Genomic DNA, 4,995 nt, shown 5'->3' with positions numbered 1-4,995 from the left:
AACAAAGTGATAATTCTGCCTAAAAGGATACAGCTATCCTGCATACCAGCAGAAACACACTAACCCCTTCCCCAGAAGATAAGGTAAAATCCTAGAATGATGTTTACCCTTCTCCTGATATCTCATAACTTAAATACTATAATTGAAATACTTAACTACATTTAAATATTATGATATAAAGTTAATTCATGTTATGTTACATAAGGGAATTAGAAAGGGGATAAAGCAAAGGTATTTGCATATATGTGTATATGTATGTTAATGCACACAAACATATTCATAGCAAGATAAGGAGGAGTACTCATAATTACAATCCCATTTCTGTAACTGATCACATGATTGTAGCTGGTATTTGTAACTACTTACAAATACCACTACCCATTCTGTATTCCCTGTGCCTTCAGCAAGCACTTTGGCTGGTTGTGATTCTTTACCTGGTGGGGTGAACCAAGGCTTCATTCCTGAAGGGTCTGGGCCATTAGCAGTGCTGCCTGTATTGGGTTGTTGTAATTTTACATTGACCTTAATCACAGGGCATGGTCATACTAAAAGAAGCCTTAAGGTATCTCCTGTATTCCAGACATTTTCTCCCTTAGCTCTTTTGTGGAGTAGTAGTCCAAATTCCCTTTAGTAATCGGGATCAATCACTGTAGCCAGATCAGTAACTCCCCTTTTTGCCTATTGATTCAGAGGCATGGAGATCCCCAGTGGCCAGGCAGCAGTCTTTCACTCTGCAGTTTTCAAGTCCTTGATGGTGGCACCGTCTCTGCAGTCCCACCAGAGATCTGGTATTGTTTTTGATTTACTATTTTCCTAGTTAAAGTCAGCTCTAATGGCTTCCATTTGGTCTTTCCCACAATAATAACCCTCACTACACAGGTTAGGGAACTAATGTAGGGATTCTGCCAACTGCTGAGTATATCTATTTCAATTACGCCTTCCAGAACAGAGGTACACCTGATGGCAGCAGCAGCCTGTCTAGAGCAGCTGCTGCCATGACACTGGCTGCAGCAGGGCAGGCCCAGCTAGGGCTGCATGCTCCATGGAGCCACAGGGACCCGGGAACAGGTGGAAGCCCCGCCCCCTTCCAAGTTAGCAGGTGAGAGCACTGCCCTCCTGGGTGCAGCTGCAGCCTCTCAGCCATGGCTGCATACTGGGCATCCCTGTACTTTCTGGGGCCCAGGAAACCCCCCTTCCCCACAGGCTTAGAAGTGCCTGGTCCTGCTGCTTGGCCTCTCCCCGCTCCTGGTGCCAGGTCCAATTTTGGAGCAAAGTTCTGGCTGAGCACTGGATGCTGTCTGACCTGGCTAGGTGTGCACACACTTGGGGTGGCACTGACATGCCAGCCCCCTGCCGCCTCAGCCTTCTCCAGACGTTGGTCACTAATGAGCTCAGGAAGGAGGCCAAGGGGGTGCTGAGGGTGGGTGTGCACAGGCCTGCAGGTGCCCCTTGGCCCGAACAGCCTGGGTGTCATGGATGACATGTAGATGGTGGCAGGAGGCAGGTAGGCTCCTGGGCGGAAGGAGGCAGGTCTCTGGTGAAGTCCCTTCAAGCCAGAGACCACCTGAATCATGGGGGTTGGGCTTTCAGTTCTGAGTGCAGTCTGCAGCCTGGAGTGAGAACTTATGGTGCTTCTTCTGGGCCCACCCATGGTTGCCCATGGACAAATCAGCTGCACTTCCTCCCTTCTGAACCCTATAAAAACCCTAGACTCAGTCATACTCACAGAGACAACATGATGACCTGCCTGCAGATAGAAGCTACCCACTCCAGGTCTCCTGTCTGCTGAGGGCTGCGCATCGGTCAGGACAACCTCCCTGTGGGTAGGAGCTACCCACTCTGGGTCTCCTCTCTGCTGAGAGCTGACACTCGTTGGGATGACTTGCCTGCAGATAGGAGCTACGCATTCCAGGTCTCCTGAGAGCTTTAATGTTGCTCAATAAAGAAGCTCTTTGCCTTGCTTGCCCTCCAGTTTTCTGTATCCCTCATTCTTCCTGGATGCAGGATAAGAACTTGGGACATGCCAAATGACAGGACTGAAAAAGCTGTAACACAAACAGGGCTGAAACACACCCCATCACTCGCCATGTTGCAGGTGACAAGAATGAGAGAAGAGCTGCAGGACATCAAGGAGCCCAGACCTAGGAGCTCCTTGGGCCAGGATTGTGATACCCTCTTTGGGGCTCTGCAGTTCCTGGCATCTCCAAGCTTCTGGGCACCACCATGTTCCCTGGTGCCCACAGTGGAAGCCACTTGCAGTATGCTTGGTCCAACTGCAGCCTCGCATGGAGCTGGCACCTGTGCCAGTGCCTGGACCTGCCCGCCTCACTGCAGCCGGCATGCCTGGCTGTGTGCAGTGGCCAGACCCAACGCTCACTCACACACCCCTTGCCACTCTGTGCCTGGCTCACCTTTGGCAGTCATGGAATCTGGGCTGGTAGCACAAGCCAAGTGCAGCCTGCCAGGCTGAGTGGGTGGAATGAGCCCAGTGGGCCTGAGCAAAACTCAGGCAAACGCGCCACCAGCCACAGAGGTTTCTGGCTGGTGAAGCGACACCCCAAGGATCCTGTGACACAACCACAGCATGGGTTCAGTGACACACTGAGCCAACTGTGAGTTGGACTTGAGCTAAAACTCCATTGATCACTGGACCTAAGCCTATACTCTGACTGGTGGAGTATAGTGACATATTGGGTTACCCGAAATTAGTGTCAGCTCAAAGCCAGTGTCTAGTAGTCTCTGGAAAGTCTAATTATTTCCTTTCCCTCATGCACAGTTACCCTGATAGAAGGCCATAGGTCTTTTTAGGGAAGGCTGGGAAAAAGATTAACAATATAAATTCTTGGCAGTGTCTGGGGTCCTTCTTCAAGGAGACTCAGCCTCTTCATTCAAGTGGTTCTGGGCCTGTACACTGGCTCTGTTGAGTCTGGGAACTGACTGAAGGATTGTGACTGTCTGTTTTTATAATTCAGGTTAGACTTTTATTCAGGTGACCTATAACTTTTTTGCTATCAGATAAGAATTTAATAGGCTTCCTATTTCACTTCTAGGTTTTGTGGGGAGATACTTTAATCTTATGTAAATAACCTGGTTTTCAACAACATAGTTTTGCCCCTTAGCTGGTATCCACTGATGATTCATAGTTGCCAATTCCTGGCTTTGCAATTTCATCATTCTTTCTACAATTATTAGTTGGAATTCTACTTCAATACATATTTGTTTGTTTATTTATTTATTTATTTATTTATTGAGACAGAGTCTCACTCTGTCGCCCTGGCTGAAGGGCAGTGGCGTGATCTCAGCTCACTGCAACCTCCACCTCCCAGGTTCAAGTGATTCTCATGTCTCAGCCTCCTGAGTAGCTGGGATTACATGCCCACATCCCTGTGCCCAGCTAATTGATCATTTTATTTTTATAACCATGGCTTCATATATTCTTGTCTTATTCTATGGGTTATAATCCATTACCATCACTATTTATTTATTTTTGCCCAAGTGAAGCCAGTGGGTGCCCCTTGAAGTTGGCTTCTGTGTCCTTTTTCACATGTTCTCCCATCATTCTTTAAGGATTTCCTTACTTTCTAGTATAACAATATGTTAGAGGATTGTCTTGTACTTTACTTTCCCCACTCCTAGAAGCAGCCCTGAATGTTTTAGTGGAGAATGGTACTTGGAAACCAAGATTTGGGTATTTAGTGTGCTCATTACTACTAGCTATCACTGCTTCTAAGCCTGCTCAGATGGCAGAGTTAGGAAATACACATATGCATGCTTGTGTGTGTGTATATATACATATATATCTATGTCACATATATACACACATTGCTTTTTTAAAAAAAAATTAGGTTTTCTTCTCTGTGGACAAAATACCCTTTCTTATACAGAATATTAATGAGAAGATTTAAAAATTATTTTCTATTCCTCATTGCCTTTGTTTCATCTGCGCTTCCACTTTTCTTTTTTGCCATTTAGGTCTCTGTCTCCTTCATGTGGAATGTTGCCTGAAACATCCAGTGGTCACTGACTGATTTCATATTTAAGAGTGACGCACAGCCGGGCATGATGGCCCACGCCTGTAATCTCAGCACTTTGGGAGGCCGAGGTGGGCGGTTCATGATGTCAAGAGATCGAGACCATCCTGGCCAACATGGTGAAACCCCGTCTCTACTAAAAATACAAAAATTAGCCGGGTGTGATGGCACGTGCCAGTAGTCCCAGCTACTCAGGAGTCTGAGGCAGGAGAATTGCTTGAACCCTGGGAGGCAGAGTTTGCAGTGAGCCGAGATCGTGCCACTGCACTCCAGCCTGGCAGAGAGGCTTTTTGAGCCTTTTCTATCTCAAAAAGAAAAAAAAGAAAAAAGAAAAAAAGAGTGATGCACCAGGGATTATTCCCTATAATGCTGAAATAGTTTATTTAGACCCACCTTTCCATGAAAACAACTACAGATGTTGGGGGAATGTATAAAGAGGAAAATGACTTCTTAAAAGCAACATAAATGGGAATATACATTCACATAACCATTTTGGAGGGAAACTTGGAGAATCAACAAAACTACATATGCACTTACCTTTTGACTCAGCAATCCAACATCTAGAATTTACCCTGAAGATACATTGCTAACAATGTGAAAGTGCATATGCAGTTATTAATTGCAGCATTATTTGCAATTGCAAAATATGTGAAACAATCTAAGTGGCCATACATAGGAGAGTGGTTAAATAAGCTATGCTACAGCCACAGAAGATAAAATGATGCAGTAAAATAAATAACAATGAAGAGTTCTATGGACTGACTTGAAGTGATTTCCAGGATATATTGTTACACGAAAAAGCAAAACATAGAACAATATATATCCCATAATATATCTTTTGTATAAAAAGTAGGAGAGGGGAATAAGAAAATATATATGTTTTGCTTATTTGTGAAAAAAAAAAAAGAAAGAAATTTAGGAAGAATAGACTGGAAACTAATGAGATTACTTACCAAAGCTGATG

The sequence above is a fragment of the Gorilla gorilla genome, chromosome 7, assembly GCF_029281585.2.
Source record: "Gorilla gorilla gorilla isolate KB3781 chromosome 7, NHGRI_mGorGor1-v2.1_pri, whole genome shotgun sequence".
Taxonomy (NCBI): Eukaryota; Metazoa; Chordata; class Mammalia; order Primates; family Hominidae; genus Gorilla; species Gorilla gorilla.
The sequence above is the reverse complement of the archived record's forward strand: the minus strand, read 5'-3'. Positions refer to the sequence as shown.